Source organism: Egretta garzetta, unplaced genomic scaffold (assembly GCF_000687185.1).
Source record: "Egretta garzetta isolate BGI_Z169 unplaced genomic scaffold, ASM68718v1 scaffold205, whole genome shotgun sequence".
NCBI classification, from domain to species: Eukaryota; Metazoa; Chordata; class Aves; order Pelecaniformes; family Ardeidae; genus Egretta; species Egretta garzetta.
Window position 1 is genome coordinate 133,338 of NW_009259713.1, and position 23,746 is coordinate 157,083.

Here is a 23,746-nt window from a genome sequence, read left to right on the forward strand (position 1 = left end):
CAAGGGCACCCTGCTGGCTCATGGTCAGCTTGTCATCCACCAGGACTCCCAGGTCCCTCTCAGCAGAGCTGCTTTCCAGCAGGTCAGCCCCCAGCCTGTACTGGTGCATGGGGTTCGACCTCCCCAGGTGCAGCACTCGGCACTTGCCCTTGTTGAATTTCATCAGGTTCCTCTCCGCCCAGCTCTCCAGCCTGTCCAGGTCCCGCTGAATGGCAGTGCAGCTTTCCAGTGTATCAGCCACTCCTCCCAGTTTTGTGTCATCAGCAAACATGCTTAGGTGTTGGCTACAATCAAATTTCATCAAATGAGAAATATTTTTTTCCTTAATTTTTGATTTCCCTTTATGAATTTAATAATTTTCTGTGCTTTACAATGTAATGAAATTAGATTTTCTTGACTTAACTTTACAGTAGGCAACATGTAAATCAGGGGGGCCATATTTCTGACATGGTTTTCTTTCTTCATCTTCCATCTTTGTAAAGCTTGTATTTCTACTCCATCAGGTCTAGAATGTAATTCCTACTACCAACTTCACACCAAAGCTATCAGGAATGGGAAAAACACTTTAGAAAATCTAGTCCATTCACTGCTTTGCATGCACAGCTTTCTCTACAATGCATTCTGAAGTGTTTTGTCCTGACCACTTTTAAACGCTTATTGTCAGCGTTGACTCAGTTTTAACAATGAAGAAAATGAGAGAGAGGCTGGCTTCAAACAGTGTATTTAATTTAGTCTCTGATGTGATTTATTCGTTTAATTTTGCTACTCTTTTTCCAACATATGGTGGGCAAACGATTTAAAAGACTATCTGGTTTAATTAAATTTCAAGGACATAGGAGATTAATTTTAGGTATAGGGTAGAGAATATCAGGGGAATTTTCCTTTTGGCATTCATAAGCACAAAGTTAGAAAACCACAATAAATTCAGACTTGAATGCAAAATGGAATCAATAGGAATTAGACACCAAAATAGCTTTGGAGACTTCATTCCTAAATCATATTTATGATTTTGAGGCACCTCCCATCTCTCAGTACTTTAAATAATTCACCATGTGGTTTTGCAAAAACAGTCATGCTCACATGGTTTCAGTTCTCAGGAGTCATTGAGTATGTGGATGAAGGTAGTTCAGCTGAGAAGCATGCTTGGACTTTCAAATCCTCTTTGGTTCCCCACAGAAGGCTCTTACAAAGCTAAATTATCAGGAGATGAGGGGGGAGGTCCTTTCATAGATTAATTGTTTGAAAGGCAGTAATGGAGTGTAGGAGTAAAAGATCAATTTCATACCTGAGGGATTTGCTGGAGGGGATCCCCAAGAATCTGTGCAAGAACCATTAACAAGGAAGAGATTTATAAATGAGCTGGGACAAAGCTTCCTAAGGGAAGGCACACAGGTGACACAGGGTATTCAAAGTGGACAAATTTAAGCCAGGGTTTCTAGGATTTCTAAATGCTGGGTGACTCGGTAACAAAATGGCACTAAGTGAAATACAGGGTTGATAAGTGCAAGGTAAAGCACTTTGCAAAAGATAATTCTAATTACTCATGGACAGTAATGGGCTCAAAATGGGTTCTTTCCCAAGTGGGAGGTTGGGGAATTCTCACACAGATGATTCTGACAACATCAGTCCTCTGCTCAGCAGCCAACAGGCAATGGGCAAATGAAAGAGGAAACATCATTCTGCCACTTCATCCACTCACAGGGTGATCGGTTTTTGAATGCAAGGAATGTTTCTGCTCAGCCAAACTCAGTAAAGGTAGAATTAGGAAAAGTACAAAGGGGAGCAGGAAGGATGATAAAAGACTTTTTCTGTATGAGGAGAAACAAAGCTTAGAAAAGCTATGTTTGGGAGCGGATATCAAAGTAGTCATAAAATCATGGTGAATGTAAATAAGTGGAAGGGAGTAGATTATGGGGGTTTTGTATATATATGTTCTTTTTCAAGGCAGGAAATAGGATAAAACACTATGACAGTATGAGGGAGAAAACAAAAACTTATTTTTTAAAAGGAAGGTAACCTTTCATTTACCTGTGTAAATAATTGTGTGAGAACATTTGAGAGGATGAGGATGGTACAATGGCACAGATTCATAGGTCCATGTGCAGCACCTGAAAGTGCAACCTAGTTCATGCAGAAGTGTATCCTTGGTTGATTATTTTCAGAAGACAGAAAAGTCCTTCTAGGTTTGTCTTGGAGCTTTTAAATACAGTTTGTCTCAATATCCATGCCATGTCACTGCTAGAGAAAGGATCCTGGAACAGAGGCCATTCCCTCTCACCAAATATGGCATGTCCTATGGGAATTCAGGTCGTCTACCTCCATAATATGCTAGGAGTTGCAGCTAATGTTGAAATGTCCTGTGTTTCCACTAGTTTTTAGTACTTTGAGTGTCATTTTTTCCTCTTCATCTCCTTCTGCCTTGAGGCTAAATCCTGCTGATGCAGAAAGAGATGACTCTTACACAGCAAACCTATGTGTCCCAGTTCCTTACACAGGAGGAAAAAGCGAAGTTTGAGAAAGCTCTGGTGGCATTTGGTAATAAAGAGTCACTAACAGACTTCTCTGATTTGTTCTACCCTGAAGATCCCTGGATCTCAGCTCATCTACGCCAGATGCCATTCCCATGCCACCTTAATCCAGGCTTCAGAGGAGCAGGTGATATAAAATTGTCAGTCCATCACCTCAATCCTGCCCAAAGTATAGATCAAACATGTCCCAGAATTTGGCCTGAGTATTTTTTTTTCTAAATATTCACCAAGGTGTTTCTTCAAAAACATAAGCAGTCTCTGACCAATCCTACTACGTGATGCTGCTCCATCAGGACCCACTATTCTGTGTGTGATAGTGGCATTCACCCCTTTTCTACCTATCTTAACACCCATTTCCCTGCTCACCGAGGTTTGTTTTTTCTCTCATTTCGACACTCATGCCTTATAAAATCTAAGTAAAACTGACCTTGCCTTACAAATAGCACTGACATTTTAATTAATGCAAGAGAGATCGGTCAATGTTATCTTTAGTAAGCCTTTCCAATGGGCAAATTTAGGTTTGTTTTAGAAAGCTGTGTTTAATAATACCACCTATCTCCAATAAATAGCAGAAGAATCTCTGAAGCATGAGTGATTTACTTACTCATTCTGTAAGAACAGCAAGTGAACTGTTGTTAATACAATAATGAAATGGTAGTTAATGTGGCTTTGCCCTCTTCAAGTAGGAATTGAACATTATCTAACTGAAAGAGTAACATAATTTAAACATGTTGTGGAGCAAAAATATTTTCCTGGCTTGAAATGTCTTTAAGTGGAATCTAAATTTTTCAGGGATTACTTTAATAATAAAGATTATACAGTCAGTAAGGGTGATCAGTTTGCTACCAAAAAAAATAAAATTTTCCTTTTTCTTTAAGCAAGGCTTCCTTCTCTCAATTCTGCAAACACAGTTAATGTCAATTTCTTATTCTTCCTCATGTTTTATATATAATATAATTAATATTTTAATTTTGGGGGCAGGAGGGAGAACCTGGTGAACTGCTGTTTTGCACAGCCTCATAAATATTATGATAGTTATAGCTCCTAAATAACAGCAGATCTATTCCTGATGCAGTGTCTTGGTTTCCCTTTGTTTTAAATGAAAATAATGCCTTAAAATATCCAGAGCCAGTGATCTGTGAGTGTCCTATAGACATCATCTGCCTGGATATTAAATCCTCGTAGGACACTGCAGTCTGGAGACTTGACTGCTCTTGGATAACTCTTCCGCCAGTCTCTCTCTCTCTGATGAAAGCAGAGGTTGGCCGGCTTATCAGTGGGAACGGCACATTAGTCTGGTTTACATCAGACAAATACAAGTTAATGACCTAGATTTGATGGATAATCTGCTCTGACCAGAAATCTGTCGGTTACAGGACAACTAATTTCTGCTCATGCTGTCTGCATGCAAGGCTGAGCAGACTGCAAAGCCAGTGTTTAAATATGTGACTATTTCAGCTAGAACATGGAATAGTGGTTAATGGGCACATCAAAGCAAAGTAACGTAAAGCAAGACTGTATTTGCTAAAATTTGAGAACCTCAAAAGCCTAAAACAACTGAGGGAAACGTACCTAAAATTCACCTTTCCCGCTTTCTCTTGCAGCCTGCAAAACATCTGCCCCAGGAGAGATGAGGTGGGGCACAAGCAGAATCTGTCGCCCACCTCCTGTTGGTTGGCAGTGTTCAAGACCCAGCTTCAGATTTCAGCTCTCTCCTGCCCTGAAACCTGCTGCAGGGCCAACACCGCCTGGCAAGTCCCATCCCTAGATCACTTTATTAGAGCACCCCCGTGCCCTGACCGTGGCATCTCAGTGTACCTCGTTTGTTAAACAGCCAAAATTGAAAAAAAAAATTAAAAAGTGCGTTATGTGTGTATGGGGCCCATAAACGGCACTCCTGAGTCAATTAATGCAGATTACCCTCTAGAACAGTGTATTGCTGGGGATTTTGTCAGGCTTGTGTTTCGATTCCCTCAGCTCCACCAGTTGTTGAAGCCGATCTGCAGCTCAGCCTGCAGCAGGCCAGGGACAGTGGATGCCGTTTTCACCACCAGGGCTGGAGACAAAGCGCTGGGACCTGCAGCATTCGTGCCCCTCACTGGGCACTGGCTGTCTCCTGATTGGTGTGGGGAAGAGGAAGGGGAAAGAAAAGGGGAAGGGGAAAAGAAAGGGGAAGTGGAGAGGCTTTTTTCCTCTCTGTTGGTGGATTCTCTCCCTCAAGCCATTTGCTAGAGCAAACACCCAGCACAAACCCCAACAAATGCAGAGGGAGATTACCAGAGCTTGCTCACACAGACTTCATGCATTTAATTTATGCAAATAACTGCACAAAATGAATTAAATATTGCAAATTATATTAAAAATTTAAATTCTGCAGCTAAAAATAGTCAAGAATATCTGAATAATCTTAAAATGTTCACATGCAAATTTTATAAGTTTTGTGTGTTGTGGGTTTTTTTTCTGAGGAGACAAGGCAGCCAATAAATAAATGCCTTCCTTTTCCAATTATCCGTTCTTAATACCAGACTTCCAATAAATAATATTTTGGGGTTGGTTTTCTTTTCTTATCTTCTATTACACAGATTATCCTTTCTGGCTTTGCATATCATTTAGTTCTTGTTAGCCAAGATCTCAATCTGGATTTCTCTAGCTGTTTTTACATAGCTCTGAAGCGTGAGTGGGTTAAACAAAGTATTTGCCAGCTATCTGCACTTCAAACTTGTTTCTAAAATTAAATTGTTGCATCTTAGAAACATCTTGACTGTTTGAATGTATTAGAAATTTACTACACAAGTAGACCTCTATATATTCATTTTGGTTTTCTTCTATGAGAGTTGCTCTATAAAACTCTGATATTATTTATTCACAGCAAAATATTTATCATGAGGTAAAAATCAATGGCACTCAATGCTATAGCAACTTGATTGTACAATCTTTACACAGAATTGTTGGGCATTTTTTTCTCATCTGGTAAGTAATAAATCCACAAACCCTACAAGGTCATTGGAAGTATGCATGCAATGGAAATGAAATAAGATTTCATTTAAAATGGGTTTTCTAGTTTTCTTTTTTACTGTTTTACACACACACATAAATATATACACCCACACAGCCTGTATGCACCAACACATGTAGGAATGTGTACATACATATACATGTGGGCATCTACTTTATTTAGTCATCTAATACCTTTTGTATTCCCTAAAGGCATTTGTTAGTGGGAAGTCCACCTAGTGAGATTTTTTGTATTCCAGCTTAAGGTTAGGATCTCTCACCTGAGCATTTCATACAGAATCACACAGAATCACAAGGTTTGGAAGGGACCTCGGGAGATCATCTAGTCCAACCCCCCTGCTCAAGCAGGTTCACCTAGACCATGTTACACAGGACATCATCCAGGCAGGCTTTCAATATCTCCAGAGAAGGAGACTCCGCAAGTCCCCTGGGAAGCCTGTTCCAGTACTCCATCACCCTCAGAGTAAAGAAGTTTTTCCTCATATTCAACTGAAACCTCTTATGTCTTAGTTTGTACCCATTGCCCCTTGTCCTGTTGCTGGACACCACTGCAAAGAGTCTGGCTCCATCCTCTTGACTTCCACCCTTAAGATATTTGTATGTGTTGATGAGATCCCCTCTCAGTCTTCTCTTCTTCAGGCTGAACAAGCCCAACTCTCTCAGCCTTTCCTCGTAGGGGAGATGCTCCAGTCCCTTAATCATCCTAGTTGCTCTTCTCTGCACTCTTTCTAGGAGTTCCTCATCTTTCTTGAACTGGGGAGCCCAGAACTGGACATAGTTCAAACTGCAAACTCCATTTTGAATAACTTCTCGAAATGCTAACTTTTCTGCTAGCTTTTCCGCTTCAGATGGGAATGCAATTCTGAGGAGCAGTGATACAGAACACATGGGCAAGGGTCATTAAACCTTCTCAACCCTCTCTGTCCATGAGCAGGCCCTCTGATGGGGTGCTGGCAACTCTCCAGGAGCCCATCTGCCCAGGCCAGTAGCTAAGCAACAAATTGCCTGGTGATGGACTTTTATTACTTGGCAAAACTGATTAAAGGATAACCTGAAACGATAGATTTAATAGTATATAAGAAAATTCAGTACTGAGAAGTACAAGCAGATGAAACATGGAAGCATGACTATAACAGTGGAAGAGGTAGTCTTAGGAGAGGATATCAGACACTCATCTGAACTCAAGTTTTGCTCAAGAATATCAAGGAAAATGAGAGCAGCAATGTCTGATTAATTTATCTAGAGGAGAGAATGCAAGAATATCACCAAAATAATTGCTATGCCAGAAGCCTTCCTGAAATGTGTGTGTTATGTTTCATCTTTTTTGCATCCTGGAGTAATTCTAAATCAGTGTTTGTGGTGCTGGAGCTCTGAAGAAACCTGTCCTTGGATATACTGAAGAGGTCAGGACTCACTTTGGGGGCCTGCTTTTGTAAGAGGAAGGATTGTGTTCAGAAAATATGTCAGTAAGCCAGAGAATGAAACAGTGCAGGAGACCCCCGAGAAAAATGGAGACACAGCAGCATGGGTTTCTACTTCACTGGACATCCAACAGCCTCATGAGTAGCAGGCAGGAGCACTCTTCCAGAATCAGACAAGATGATGGGTTTGGGGGCAGCCTAAATACTGCACAAGAGGGTATCACACACACTGTGCATTTATAATGAGTGGGCATTAACCTGATTTGTTTGTCCTCTGAGCTGGAAACATGAATGGGGTCTTAAAACCACTAATATGAAGCACAGGCCAATTGATTAAGGAAATGGTATTCAACAGCCACTCTCAGGGCTTTTGCTTCCCTGTCTCCTTCCTTCTGCACCTGTGTCTTCACTTCTTGACTCCTTTTCTGTTTTTTTCTACCACACATTTTGCCTCCCTAATTCCCAGTTCTGCTTTTGCCTATGTCCTACTTGATACTTTCATCCTCACTGATTTCCAAATATGTGACCTCCACCTTCTGCTTGCAAAATTCAGTTCCTTCCTCAACCCCTATCTGCTCTTGCCACTTTCTGCTCTTTGCAACTAAATTCTCTTCCTCTAAACAGTAGACAAATCATAAAAGTAGAGCTTCACCTTGCCAAGTCCACCTCTGAACTGAGAGGTGTTACTCTACCTTTTAAGAATAACCAGGAAATAGCTGATTTTTTTAAAATTAAAACCTTCCACGTTTGGATAACCACAGAGCACCTAATAGCTCAAAGAGTTGCCAGCACCACAAAGGGGTCTAAAACGTATTGCTTCTCATTTGTGCTACTGTTCATGACATACAGCATGCCCCATTGCTGGCATGGAAAGCTGAAGACCGCCGAGTGCGTTGGCCCATGGCATGGTCTGTGCCTGTGTTCTGACTGCCCAGAATGTGCAACACCGAACCATTTGGAGCCTTTGGAAAAGGAACACAGTGAGTGCTGCAAAACCAGTAAATGGGATTTTTGTTTTATTCTAAGTTTAAAGCTCAGCAAGAGGAGTTGTTGTTTGTGCATAGTATGTGTTCTAGTCTACTGAAAACTGAGTAATGGTAGTGTAGGCAAATAGTAATAGATTAAAGATTTGGCGTGCTCTGGAATACTCCAATGCCATGTCCAATCACAACAGTACCATCTGCTTTTCCCTATATGTGCTAAATTTATAACACTGTGCTAATTTCTATATTAGTTTACACACCACCTTCAGGAAATTATACTTAACAGATAAACAATATTTGGGCTTTGTGACTTATCTTTAGCAAACAGTTAGTTAATGTCTCTCCAATTACTCTCAGCTCTTTTCTTAGAGAAAGGAGTTTAGAAATCAGTAACATTGATTATGTACCTTTTTGTCCCTGAAAGAATGGTAATGACTTGCAATTCAAATGTTATTTCCCTAAGATTTTGCTGATGCTAGAATTTTAACAGACCAAAAGGTGATCAGACATTCACCTGGAGCTTGGACACTAGTAAAACACAGGATCCCTGGTATGGCACAGCTGAATTAAAACGAACCCCTTCTCTATGGAGTGGAAATTTTACCATATTGCTAACTGTACCTTCTCTTCAGGTGGTGTTCAGTTTGACATTACAGAGAATACCGCCTTACTGATCAACATCATAAATGAACCTACAAAACACATGGATATGTTCTCCCTGTAATTTGGAAAGGAAACAAAAGTACTGGAAGAAGACCCATGGATTCTGCACAATATTGGCAATATCTCCCCTCCTCATGCTTGCTCACTGACACTCTGAAGCATGGGAAGACAGGAGACCAGGCGAGGAAAGGTTCCTTCCGATGGCCGTCTGGGGTTTGTAGGAGTCTCTTGCCCTGTCAGCTCCATGGCTGGATGGTTTACTGATGATCCTGGAGCTCATTTGCAGTGTCTCTGCATGACTCTGCACTGAATGATTTCTCCCCACAGGATGAAAGGCTGAGTTATCCCTTATTTGGGTCTGAGGGGAGCAGGTATTTCAAAGAGCAAGACCATTGAACCATCACCTGAGGGGACAGCTGTCTAGAGGATATTTTAAACATGTTTGACACATTTAAATAGATGGTTCCAGCTTGCCAGTCTTGGAATGGCTCCTAAAATAAACGTCAATATAAAGAATAAGGCAATTTGTTTTGGATGATTAAGAGAATCTGGCTCATATATCCAAGGTGTGACAATTCCAATCACATCTTCATTTCAATTTACAAGAAAGAAATAAACTAGGCTTCATTATTGTTCATACTGCTGGTGCTATATATTTGACATGATAATCTACAGTATTAGTCAGTAAATTGACTCACTGGACTGCCCTTGATCATATGCTCCATTTTCCACTCAGCAGGGCCCTCTAACAGCTATATATAACCAGGGAGAAAAAAAAAGAGACAGTTCTCTCTTAGATCATTATAAGATGATGTTGCATTCAGTTTTCCTGTTGCTTCAAAGGTTATAAATGATGTGATCTTTTCACCATCGGAGATAATATATGGCTGCTGTTTGTCTGACTTGTCAACTCCTCACACAGAAATCCAATACTCCCCACTCGTCACATACTCATTTCAGATGTGTCTTCTCTTGCAGGGCCCAGTACGAAATAGTCACTGTATTCCTACCTGCCAGTTTTCAAGTCTTGCCTGATGTGGTCCTTCCCTGTCAAACCACAGTCGTCACGTTAGCAACCCACACGAGTACTTGCAGCAAACAGAAAATCTCCTCATAGCAATTAAAATTCTGCGTGCTTTTCTATTAAATAAAGAAAATCACTGTGCATCTTAATCAGTAGCTCTGCTCTTCTGCCGCTGTTTTTTACATGTCTGATTACTGAGCTCAGGCAGGTTGGTTTTATACTGCATCATGCATTTATGGGTTTTATATCACTGTCAAAATAAGTATTGGATTAATCCTGCCTCCTCATCTATGTGTTGAAAAATTGCTTCCTCAGTCCAGACAGAAGTTAAAATTAGGAGTAACCTCTAAAAGGGGCTATAGTGTGAAGGGCAGTTCTCCGTGCTAAGAAAGGATGAGAGCACAGACTCAGAAAGCAGACAGCTCAGTAGGAGATTGGCACGAGTTACAAAACACAAACTTTTGTGGCTGTATTTCAGCGGCATATCTACAGCTGTAACCTGTGCTGCTGCAGAAGGAAGGGGAACCAAAGAGCCTTAGGATAGAAACAGCCTACCACTATTCCTGTCCAGAATGGTAAATAATTGTTCAGAGACTTTTTTACTGACCTTTGTTTCAGGAGTACTTGCAAGTCAAGGAGAATTACAAAGTGTAAATCAGAAATACTCAACTGCGGGTCAGCACATCCACAAAGAGATATAACTCAGCTCACAGTCTCCCTGAGGAACAATCCCTCACAAATCTCTCTTAAACTCACTCCTGATATATTGGGCACATTACAGAAGAAACTGTTTAAGAGCACTGATTAATATTTTCAGCAACTGTAAATCTCCCAGCGTACTGCTTGGTGCCGGCTCTGCCAGCTGGCTCTCAAGGGCTCTTCTGGTCCTGTTCCCTGCCATCCTACAATTCTGTGTTTGTCGTTTCAAGAACAGAATAGAAATCAATAACAGTCCAGGCCCAACAGCTTTCTCTGTGTTGTAATGCTTTAAACATGCAAAGAGGCTAAAGTCTAAGCCTCTTTGCCTTGAAGCTTTGAAAGCTGCCAGCTGAAAAGATCCCCAGATTCACATGGATTTGGTACCAATTCCTAGCACATCTTCACTTAAATATGGAAGGCAAAAGGGAAGGACTTGTGGGAAAAGAAAGGTCAAAATTCACATCTCATTGTGGCATGCTGATTACCGCGGGGGCACCTGTGTACCCCTGGGGTACAGTGCTTTGGGAGTGCAGGTGTCTGCCTCAGGCTAAGGCAGCCCGCAGCTCACACAAGGGAAAAGGTGTGGTACACCCCCAAAAATACCCTGCTATCTCCCCTCTGATGAAGAAGACCTCACTGCAGGAGAACTGGGTTCTTGTTTCATAGCTGAAGGAAGTAAATATTTGACAGACTCAAGAGACTCACATTAGGCAGCAAGGAACGTATAGCAGTGACAGAAAAAAGTGAGACTCTAGGAACGCTGCTTGGGATGCCACATGCAATAAAACCATCTATTAGCTTCATGTGGGGTTCAAAACATTTTCGGGGAATAGCAGCTGTTAGGTTTAAACACAACGTCTGATGAAAAAAATCCATTGTCATTATATAAGCCTGTTATTCAGCCCCAGCTATGCAAATACCCACAAGATAACTCACCAAACAAAGGCAAAAGCAGTAAAAGAACAAAGAAGGGTGACAAAATCATCCATCTTCACACGTCAAAAAACAAAATTCAAATAGATTATTTTTACAACAAGATAAGCCACAAAGGAAAGTGAACATAGATCAAAGAGCAAATAAGAGACAGACAACACAAACAGGCACCCCCAGTATCTCAAAGTAATAGAAGAACAGGAGCATGCAGCACCAGAGCATCTTAAAAGAGCTGTCGTGTATTTGGGGAAAAACATCCCATGTGCAAACTTGAAAAAAAAGAGTATTTACAGCTAGGGAGCAAGAAATTTTCTGTTCCTGCAAGAAGCTACCCTCTCTGGACTTTTTATTACTCTTCCCTCACATGCCTGTTTGGTCCCTATGAGAAATTGCAGTTTATATCTCCACTGCATGAACATCCAGCACAGGTAACAGCAAGGGCAGAATAATAAAAGACCAACCCATTAGTGAAAAATACAGAACTGACTCCACCAAAGTTCATGACAGACAAATCTAGGACACCTCCAAAATAAGGAACAAAACGGCAGTGCTCAAAAACATTTTAAAAAAGAACTGCAGCAGCTAGCTAATCAATTGCTTTTAAGTAAGATCTGAAGTTGACGTGAAAGGTGAAGATTCAGAACAGTAGCACTGACTTAGAGCTTCATGATACTTTTTTTTTTTTTTAATTATGGGAGAAAATAATCTTGCTTACTCCATTGTTTTTGCTTCCTTGCTTGCACGGACTAAAGGACCCACCACCACCATCTAAGAAATCTGAAATGGCAGGATGAAGCTGGCTTATGCTAAGTTCTTAAATACTCTAAATTTGTTCCTGCTCTCATTCATGTAATTGTACAAAGACAAATACCACAGATCGGGAAAGAAAACCAGCGTAACTAGCTCTCCTCCTTTCTCTTTCAACCCTGAACTCCTTGTAGACACAGTCACTGAATGCAGTATTACTTTGTTCATGACGAATACCGGCTGAACCCTGTGAATATGCACTGCAATTTGCAAAACCATCATTCATCCTGTTTCCTTTCAACTAATACATAGCTTTGGTTATTTCTATTTCTTGATTAACCTTGCACAAGATCTTCCTTCACTTCCAACACTCTTCTCACTCCCGACATGCACTCCTGGTGGCTCCAGTGTCTATATGTACTCCTAGCCCCACAAATGCTGAGGAGCTAATACGAACAACTCATGGCAAGTTTAAGAAAACTGTTTTAATAATTCATAAATCATCACATCGAACTGACTGCTCTATCCATAAATAGTAAAGGCTACTCATCACAAAAATACTGCTTGTGGCTTAGAAAGTCTTTGAGCTGCAAAGTCCTGGAGCCCAGGATGATGCATGGGGATGCATTGCTGTGACAGAGAGCTTTCTGCACCAGGCAGAGCCCTGGCCCAACATGGGGCAGCCTTCTTGGGGTTTCTCTTCTCCAGATGGAGCTTCCCATAGTGAAGAGATGCAGCCAGTTGCTGAACAGCTGCCCCATGCATTCCAAAGCTATGCTGGCTATGTAACTTCTAAGTTTGGATAACGACCAGAAGAAATGTTCCTACAAAGTCCCTTTGCCTTCTGACTATCATGCAGCATGTTTAGCTTAAACAGGTGACAAGTTCATTTTACCTAAGTTGTAAACCTGAAAACAAGAATCTTAAATCCAATAAATCCTTTCTGTAGGCATTACTAAAACAATTGTTTACAAGCATATTTTTTTCCAAGCTATTATAAAGATCTATCATTTCTGATAGGAATCCAGTTTTATGGGATCTAAGAAATTTGACTATTGCTATCTAGAAAGGTTAAGTTGAAAACAAATGCTACATGAAGAACACATTGGCTAGGCTGAAAAGCCAAAAAACAGATTTGCAAACTGGGTAGAAAGAGCAACTAAGCTCACGCTTGGTAGGAAAGGGTTGAAAAGTAATTAAAAAGAAGCTATATAGAGAAATAATTTTGAAGGTAGCAGATAAATCAAAAAAAAACTAATCCTCTTTAGTTTTGCTAGGGAAATCATTACTAGAAATATTGGTGAGGCTACCTGGAGTGAGAAGCATGATACCCAAATGTAAGAGGTTCAGAGAGAGAAGTAAAGCTTCAGAAAAGCTGAAGCCCAGGCATGGCAGGACATGCCAGCACACGAGAGCCTGGGGGGAAACTGGTGACTACTAGGTAGACAGGCTCAAAAGAAATCCAGTGACCTATGTGGGAAATACAATGCAAAGCTAATGTATGGAGAGTAATATCTAAAATATGTTACACCTCCTCTGCTTTTTCATCTTAGACACTTGCACACACATACATGCTCAGATACCCAGGGAGGGACCAGTCTGATGGAAGATCAGCTGACATTATGGTCTAATAAGGAAACCGCGGTTGAATAGCTGCATAATTTGCCACTGCTACTTTGTAAAGGACGGGGAAAGAACTTGCAAAACTTGCAGGAAAGGTAATTGTCTTCTGCAAGAGCCATTGGAAGGTAATAAGAAATACCTATGTAGTCTATTGGTAGGGCTGGAAAATTATTGAGAAAGAGCGCAAAGTAATTTTCAGTAGACTTGAGTATCCACCCCTTGGTATAAATATCTGCAAACACAAGAATGTCCCCCAAATTTCGCATAGGAAGTCCCATGACAGTGGCAGGGTCACCAGCCTTTCAGAGTTAGGACAGAGTACTTATGCAGTATAAGCACCCATGCTGCACATGCAATGAAACACGTGGGACCAGACAAATATTTTAATTCCTCTAACTAGATATGTAAAGGTGAAAAAACTTGCTTCCCTAGAATAGCATGCAAGATCTCACATTTGTGCAACTCAGATAATCTCTAATGAACAGGGTTTGTGATGTCCATTCTTAATTAGTTATTCTTTTGACATATGAAGATTATAGAGCACCTGAAGGCAAGTCTCTACCACCAGCAGGCTTGGGAAGGCTTAGCAGAAAAATGAATGAGTCAGTCACAGGCAGAGCACTTCCACATGACTGGCAGAAAGAGCTGTCTCAGAAAACTACATAGAGAACCACTTGAAGAGAGTGAGGTGAGGCATGAAAACAAAGGTATCAGGTCTCCTAGGAGTCTTGTCATGGTATCACAGAGAAATGAAAACCTTGGCACCTTGGTAAAATAACTTGCACTTATGCAAGTGGATTATATATGTGTGTGTACCAATGCATGCACAGTATCTGTGTGAGAAATTACAAACACAGGTTAGAAGTTAAATTATTAGAAGAGCTATGCTATCACTCAGAGAGAAGTTACAGGCTCGAAGCAGAAATTCACAGGTAAGATTCTCGACTTCTGTTACTCCATGTATTTAGGTAACCACAGTAGCCTTTTCTGACCTTTCCAATCTGTTTATCCAAGAGCTAAAACCACTCTGGCACACTCAGTATGCCAGATATATTCAACCACCCACTGGAAAACTGAGCTTTCCGATAGTAAGTCCTTCTTGGCATTGATCCTGCTGTCGTAAAGAAGTGTTGTGTGGGAAGAACCAGGGCTGTGCCAGCTCTGAGATGCCATGGAGAGAGTCCAGTCACAAAAGCAGAAGTGGATAAATTTTTAGTGACCTGTGGCTGGGCTTGGCAAGGAGTTCTCTGATGCTCCCAATCAATGGTCTTTGCAAGGACTCTGGGAAGACTCAGCAACAAGTACTTTAGAATATGTGAAGTTTCAAGGTGTTTATTCCTTCCCATGTAGCTATATTTAGCCCCTTCCTCATGTTGTAGCAAAGAAAATCTCCTTCCCCACCTATCCATATACTCCACACAGTTGGCCAACTGCTTCTTTTGTGCGAGTCAGATTAGTGTTATTACACAAAAAAAAAACCCCAAACCCAACAGCAACAAAAGAAAACCAACCCAAAAAACAGCAAGAGAAATACCCAAGTATGGATATACACATTACAGTAAATAGCATCTTGCTCTAGCAGTGGATCAAATGAAATAAACATGTCTGATGATTAAATCAAACTAAATGTGTCAGAATCAGACTCTGACTGATCAGTTTGCCATAAGCAAAGGCTCTTAACTTGAACAGAAATGGCTAAACAATGTTGTTTTCCCTCTGGAAAAAAAAGGTGGAGAAACAAATGGTTTCAACATCACTTTCTAAAAAGTACTATAAAAACTGGATTTTACTGGAACCCATGAAGTTTTTCAGACCTTGAGACAGCATGAGGTTTCAACAGTCTAGTTAAAACAATTTGGTTTTGCACAATGTCATTTGGACAACATCATTACAGAATGCTTCACAATTAATTACATTCAAATAGCAGCTTCTATCCCCTGTGGAGAATGGGATTAATTGGGTCAGATGTAAATATGCATTTCGTGGATCCTACTGAACATTTGCCCATCTCACCAATTTACCATGTAATTTGATACAACTGGTGTACTATGCTCTGGAGATGTGCAGGGCGAGCACAGTTGTAAGTCAGGGTAGAAATACACGGATACAGCAGTGCTGGTATTCTCAGCCTGCATTATGCTCGGCTCTAACTGTGCGACCCTTTCATTCTCTTGCAGAAACACTAATTTATATTTATTCACACTGAAATGCTCTGCTGTTGAAACCGAAGCTTGGGACAGAACTCAGAACTGATAGGAAGCATCATGACAGACCCCTGGCAACATGGGATCAGAAAATGTTCTTATCCCAGATGTCTTCACCCCCCCCACTGGAAAGAGGACCTGGCAATCACTGCAGTGAGAAACCCTGATACCAGGGCCTTAGTGGGTCCTGACTCTGGGCGGCGAAAGAGCAAAGATAAGCTACCTACAAGGAAAGAACAAAGGATCCAACTTTGGGGAAAAGTTGTTCCCTTGACCCCTTGTGCTGTCTAAGCCTAAATCTTGGGTCTGCAATGGCTTTTCACACTTTCTGGGGTCTTGGCACGGGCACTTTAGGTTAAACATACTCCTCCTGAAGTTCCCTTCTTTTTTTTTTTATCATGAAGCACATATTCAGTTGGCTTTTTTTTCCATGAAGTAAGGTGGGCTGGAACACATCCAGTGAAAGAATGATCATTTGCTAAAATAACCTGGAAAACAAAAACTTCTGCCTGTAGCAGGTGGTTCTTGAAAAGCTACTTCTTGTTTCTTTAAAGCATCAAAAATAAGACCACTGTTCCCTGGCTCTTTCTAGCTTCCTCTGCCCTATTTTCAGTTTTCACTCTCCCCTAGGTGTAATAAAAAATGAGGCATTTGCACCCAGCTGGAGACTACCTTTCATGAGCTGGGAAGCTGCAGAGTTCATTTCTGGCGTGTTTCCTGCTGTTCAGGAGTAACTACCGGGACAAACTCACTCGAGTGAAGAGCAAACTTCAGTCCCCGAGGCTTGTCAGTTCAGAGCCGATCCTTTCAGCCACTGCATGCAGGGTAGGTACAAGAGAGGACTCAGAGCTTCTAAAGCAAAGTAGCACCACCAAGCAAACAAAAAACCCTTTATTGAATACTCCTGGCTTTTCCAGTCCTGCCTGTCTCAGGTGGTGCAGCATATAGTCATTTTGCTGTACCAGTTCTGAAATACTGTAATATTACTGTTCTGTAGCCCCTTTCAACTTAGTTTTACAATGCTTATAACCTGTTCATATCTTATTTAACATTAAGGAGTAATTCGCTGAAGTATTTGCAAGCTGGCCAACATGAGTCATTGTACTGCACTATGTCTTAATTGCTGGTTTGGTGCTGACCTTGGTCCCTCTGGTTTGATTATCTGTCCCCTGCTCCCACTGAATACTCCATGTTGCACTGCTCTGATCATTGCAGGGGCTATAAAGATTCACCATTCTGCAGCCTGACCAGCTCCCCATCAGTTCTCCACTTCTCTGGTTTCCACCACCTCTAGACTAGGCATTTTTTCCCTGCCCTCCATTATTTTGGGGATTTTTTTTGTTTGAGAACTATGAATTTTGTTTCCTGATTTTGTTGTCCTGGCTTTGCCTCTACTCTGGTACCTGGATTCCATTACTGCAGCTTGCACACTTGTACTCTACCAGCTTTAACTAATGCTTAGATGTTTGGGGCTTGACATTTGCAGGTCTTTCTCATGTGTTACATGATCCATAAATTAGTCTGCCTTTGATTACAGAATGTTTAATGTAGCCAAATTTTTATTTGGTTTTCAGAGTTCTCTACCTTGAAATGAAACCATCCTTTTTCTTTTCTGTTTCTTGGTTTGGGATGAAAACCCCACCCCATACAGTCCATCATCTTATTATGTCTGAGGCTGTAAAACACATGAAACACAGATATTTGTTTTGAGCCTTTTTACCTTCCCTCCTCCAATAAGGAAGGCAAAATCTTCCATTTCACTTCTCATGACACTTGTAAACATACCCTTATAAAAAAACAGTTTCTCTCTTTCACTGTTTCTTTCTCTGTGTTTGCTTTCACTGGAAAATCGTCATTTCCAGTAAGCTTAGTCTGTCCACCTGGACAGATGGGTCTTACTAGATGTTTGATCCATTGCTTGGATACCACTCCCATGACTGAACTGCTTCTTTTCCAGCAGGTTACTCTTTCTTTGGGGACTCCTGTCTCTCTTTAGACTTGTGCCTAGAACTAGACCAAGGATTTATATCCAGATGCTTTTCTGGTTTGAAATGATACATTTGTTTAAATGTTTAAACTCACTGTACTAAGTCCATTTAATAAACAATAAAGATATTTTGACTGACGTTAACTAGGGCCATTCCTAGCCTGTTTGCGCTCACAATAAAATGACAGACAGGGACATTCAAATGAGGTCACAAGGTGACATGGCAACACATTGAAATGCATTGTGTTTACTATTTAACTGGTTTTGTGCAGTCATATGCGGGACTGAAACTAAATGACCGTTTTTGTGTATTTATCTTCTGCTGGATTTTTTTTCTGCGCAGTTACATTAAAGTGCTAATGCAATTGCCCTGGAGAAAGAAAAGGAACCGCAATATCTTGAGGGTGTTTATCTACAGCAGAAGCTCTGTGCTCTTTAATCCGTTAAGTAAGCAAGATGTGTGTGAGAGAGAAAACCATTCAGACTCAGATTCTTATTTTTCACAATGAAACTCGTGTGCCTGAGCTCGCCTGGTGAGTACCGAAAATAGCTCAGCAAAAAGGGCTTTCCTTGAGCACTTCCATTATTCACATGATGCAGCACCTTACATAACACGAAGCGTGCACGTCATCCCGCCGAGTGCAGTGCACACGGATGCTAGCGGGAAAAAATTTCCACCAGGGACAGTAGTACCAAGTGTTTTAAAGGCAAAGCCAGGCTGAAGGTACTGATGTTTTTCAATGGGCAAGGCTAGAAAATATTAGAAAATGGTTTTGGGGATTTCGGTATGATTAAAACAGCAGGGATGGCCTTTGAAAATCACTGTTACTCAATGCATACCTCTTCTCCTTTTTAAAGATAGAAATACTGTATCATCTTGACAGTCGCAGTGACTTTGCTTGAGCACTTGGGGTACCTGCCCTGCCACCCGCAGCTCCATCCAGAGACGACCAGCAGTTCTCTGAAGCACTCATCCAGGTGCTGCCACCTTTGCTTAGTGGAGTTATCCTTTGCCGCTGTAATCACTTAGTCTCAGTCCCAGCTCTTCCTTTTGAAAAGACCATTTGTGCCTCCCTTTGCTAATCTGCATGCATGTGAACCCCCCTGGCTGCAGCATTATTATTTGTATTGCTCTGTGTTCCCTGCACATGGGATTAGAGTCTGTCACAGCCTCCAGCTGCACAGTTTTTTGTTCAAGCTATAAAGTACTACTTTTAACACTAACGGTCTCAAACTTAACCCCTCTTCATGGTCACACTGGTAGCCATCACACATATTATTTAGGAAGTCATCTTTGAGATGATGGTATGAATACTAGTGTACTGTGAGTCGTTTTGACTACTGCTCATATAACATAATTACTGTTTTCAAAAAGGGAAGACTGAACCTGTGTAAACAGAGCTCTTCTGCTTCCCTGGAAACACATCATTTTGAAAAATAAGCAAATCTTGTTTGATTACGACAAATCACATTTAAAGAAGAAGTTCCTTTCTTTCAGGTGGTCTGGCACTACACAAATTTAGATTTTAATATAATGAAACAGTACTACATCCTCAGTATGTCAGACTCACACCTTATGCAGCCAGTACTCTCTCTATGCAAAAATTAGTGTCATGATATACAATAAATAGGCAACCATTTCTCTTGGCAGTGAAGGATTGTTACTTTTGGATGTATTTCACTGTGAGCAGGAAGACTACACAAATCTTTAGGACAAGCATTGAATGCTTCCTCCAACTGCATGGGGAAGGCAGACAGGTTGAAGCACTGATTACCTGAGGATAAGGGGATTTATTCTGTATGGAAGATGGCAACAGGTCCTGGTAGTGCAATCTGTTCTAATGCAATGACAGGTCAATGGTTCAGCTGAAAATACAATTTCCGGATGGTGAACAACACAACCCAGACTTTGCTAGAGAAACATTAACCAGTCTGATCTTTGGCTTAAGAGATCTGATGGTCTCTTAAGGTGTCTTGTGCTTTCATGCAATGCCCTGAGGGCTGCAGCAGTAAGAAGAACAAGACCCAGCAGAAGCAATAATGAAAACACAAAGAGATATAGGCTTACAGAACTGAGAAGAGTATTTTTCTTGGTTTGTAGATCTAGCTGCTAAACCCAGGAATCCTGGCCAGGCATGGTTTGGCACCTATTTTTTCTCTCCCCAGATTAGCACTGAATGATGCAGTATAAATAATCAATCAATCAATCACCCCTCTTTTACACTGTCTCCTCTTGACAGTGTCACAATCACTTGCCTCTGACTTTTAGATTCTCATTCACCATAAGTCCTAGTTCAGTGAGCAATACCTCAGCCAGTCAAGCTCTCTGCTTGTGAGGCTTCTTGTAGCACCACAGGCTGTATTGCTCTGTGCTCCTCTGCACACAAATGTCCTTCTCTTGAGCGGAAATGTACCGAGCTGCAGCTATGGTAGCATTGGTCCAGAAACCTCTGGTATGTCTTGGTATGTCTCCTCTGTTCACCTCTCAAGTGCACATCACTTCTCTGGTGGGAGTTCTCCAGGGGAAATCAGCGTCTGTGCAGCTCCAACTCTTAGGGCTTTGCAGCGAAAGCACTGCAGCGACATGGCCCCTCTCTGTACTGTCCTGCCTATATACGTAATCCACAATATTCAAAAGTAGAAAAGAGGTTTCTGCAAGCTATCCTTAGAGAGAGTGGGTAACCGAGCCTTACATGACCCTTAGCTGGACTACTAGCACTACGTGACTGATAAGATAAGCAATGCTGGCTACTTGGACAGTTTTCGTAGTTGTATAGCATCAGCTTTACAGTTACAGCATAGTAATATTGGTCCTATCTTCTAGAGGACCCTGACATTTTTGGTTTCATGTTCAGTTTTGTATATGTGTAAATATGATTATTTCCACAGTAGAAAGTATCCGGAAATGAAGGCTCTCTCCTACTGCTTGGTATCATAGCTCTGAAAGTGAAGGATTTATTGCATTGCAAACCCTCTATCCTAATTTTGCTGTGTAACATGCACTGTGGTTTTTGCTTTGATTTTGGAAGCTACTAATTCCCTTTACAGTGTACAAAATCCACTGAAATCATCTGCATCTTATAATCACATAAGTTTACAGAGCTTGATCAAAGTCAGAGGCCCATTACAGCTCCAAAGCTGCTCAGGCAATGTTTTTGTTCTGGGAAATCAGGTCCTGAGAGATTTAAATCCTGGTCCCATTTTATTTAAATGAATAAATTTCATTTCTCAGCCACCAGTCCCAAGCAGCGAGCTGCACAGTAAGCTCATTTCTCTCTCCATCACTGATTTTATTACCTCCACAACTCACCCGTAATCTGGATCTATCAGCTGCTATCATATTGCTTCAGATCTGCTACACGTTACGCTGTGTAAAAGATTTCAGCTCCATGGCTCTTCTCCAAGCAAATAAAAAGAAACCAACGAAATAATTTTTTTTCATTCACAGATATTCATACTCCACTAAGAAGGGCTCAGGACATCACGAGGAGGAACACTGCAGGTTGACAGTTCAGGAGTAAATATCATACCAATACAAGTGCATTTCATTATACATACCTAGTTTTGTTGGAATGTGCTCATCTGAAAGATGACACAATGTGGGATTTTCTGTCTCAAGGCATTTCATATGCTCCTGTTCCCCCCCTTCACCCTATATTTATGCAGGACCAGGCTACCAAATATATATGCACTTCCCTTGGGAGGTTTGGAACGGGGGGTGGCACAAGCCAACCATGGAAAAAAGCAAGCATAAGAACGGGCCACAGGAATGTACAACATGAAACTGCTGTTCATGCTGGGGACAGTACTATATATTTTGTAGGGACATTTAGCAAAGAGAATACAAGAGACAACTAGTGATGCCATCAAAATCATCCATTTTGCTGATTTATGGCATCATTGCACATACTGAAACTCTCTCTTGCTTTCTCTTTCTCACTACAGTTTTACCCTCAAACTTGAATTGCCGATCTGATTCACTGTCCCGTAAGCTGATGACTCTTTGCTCCGCAAGCCATTCATGCGCCGCACGGACTCGACGCTTTCATTCCCAACAGTCACAGTCTGTGCCTGTCCCCAGAGTGTCAGCATAGATAGCAGCAGCAAGAGTGAGAATATCACAGCGGTAACACAACAGCACACATACACAACACGCAAAGAGAAGAATGGCTCAGTTAGAAAAGACTCTCATGCAAAACAACGTGAATCACTTTCAAGGCAGAATAAACCAAGAAAACCATGAAAAACAAACTCAGGTAAAGAGATGCAAAAAACACCTCCTAAAGAGATAGCCTTAGTAACATTATTCCCTATTTCGAAATTCGTGCAACTAGATTCATAGGAAAAGTGAAAGCAAGCCTGTGCAAATGGATAGGCGCCTCTTACTCCAGCAGAATATTTCCTTGTATTTAATTAGGGCATTACCCATTTTGCAAAGAATCCATGTACTGACTGGCTTAGGATAAACACAGGTCTTCCAGTGATTTGTTTTTAAACAACTTTCTTCTAATAGCCACCAGAATCATCACTCCTGCAGCAGACGGATGACCACTTCCATGGACCAATTTTTGAGTGATGCCACTGGATACTGCTACTTACCAATGGTGGCATCTTGCCTCCTTGTTCGTCTCTAAAGAAGACATTGTACCCAAACCTGAAATTACAGACCCCATACAGCAGCTTCTGCTGCTGCCATGCTGGTTTTGGAAACAAAGGCTTCCAGTGGCAGTGCATCTTGCGTGTGTGCCTGCAGATGGGCAAGCATTTCTGTTCTCTCTTGTAATCTAATCTTAACGGGAACCTCAATTCACCTGGCAGTGATATTAAACCAGAGAACAGCACTGGATTGCTTCCCAGAGCATCCATCAAATATTACATTAGCTACAGAACATTTATTAGACAGGCCTGTCAAGACACAAATGCCCTGTGCCATTGTTGTCATCCCTCTTGTAAAGGAAACCATTATTTGTGGCTTGAAGCACTCATGCAGCTCAAGCAAATATTTACTTCACCTAGCAAATGCATATGTACAGCGTAAACCTAAATGTTTCTACAGATACTGGAAATCAGTAACATAGATACAGAAAGGATGAAGACTTTATAGTTGTAGGACTAAAATTCAATTCAATGTCTATTCTTGGCTTTCCATTTACCAAAGAAAAAAATCAGGAAAGGTGGACAGACTTCCTAAAAATATTTCTAGACTGACATCTAGGTTAAAAACACGCCTTTCTCCTACGTTTCAGTCACTGGTATAAGGTGATGTGATAACGATACTCACAAATAGTCCCTTTGCTAAAAATTTAAAGTTATTAACAGTAGCAGACTGTGAAATAGTAGAATGTAGCGAAGAAATTGTCCTGATCCTTCTCTGTTTTGAAGTGGCCATGTTTCCTGGTTTCAGCTGGGAAAGTCACCAGTTGCTGGTGATTTAGAAGTGAAGGCAGAACTGCTGATCACTCTGCAGTGGGCTGCCTTAAGGAATCTTCCGTTTTAGCATGACTACCTAGGGTAGCACTAGAAAAGACATGTCTCAAGCATGTGCTGATGTCAGCACGCCTGGATGATGGCAAGGAAACAATATTGGTACTCTGTCTACATCATTGCTTCCAACTGTTCTTATCTGTTGGTGGTGCCCCATAATAGCATAATTTGGGGGGATTAGAAGAAAACTGAATTTCACAGGTAAAGGTACAGCTGCCTCAGCAATTGCAAGAAGAGAATAAAATTCTTGGAATCAATGACCAATCTACTGACATTTATCAATAACTTCATAAACTGCAAATAAATTCAGTGGCCAGCTTTCAGCTCTTCATCAAGTAGTAAATCACTCAGAAGGAAACTTTAGGATAAAACTGTCCTGCAAGGGCAAGAATAACGGACGTGAGAAATCAACTGCGCACCAGCATGCTGTCAGGG

General features: G+C 41.2%; 1 protein-coding gene across 2 annotated transcripts in view; it reads right to left on the bottom strand.

Moving 5' to 3' along the window:
• The window catches only part of GLRA2 (glycine receptor alpha 2), a 132,234-nt gene that overhangs the window by 4,853 nt on the left and 103,635 nt on the right, over window positions 1–23,746 (bottom strand). The window lies entirely within an intron of this gene.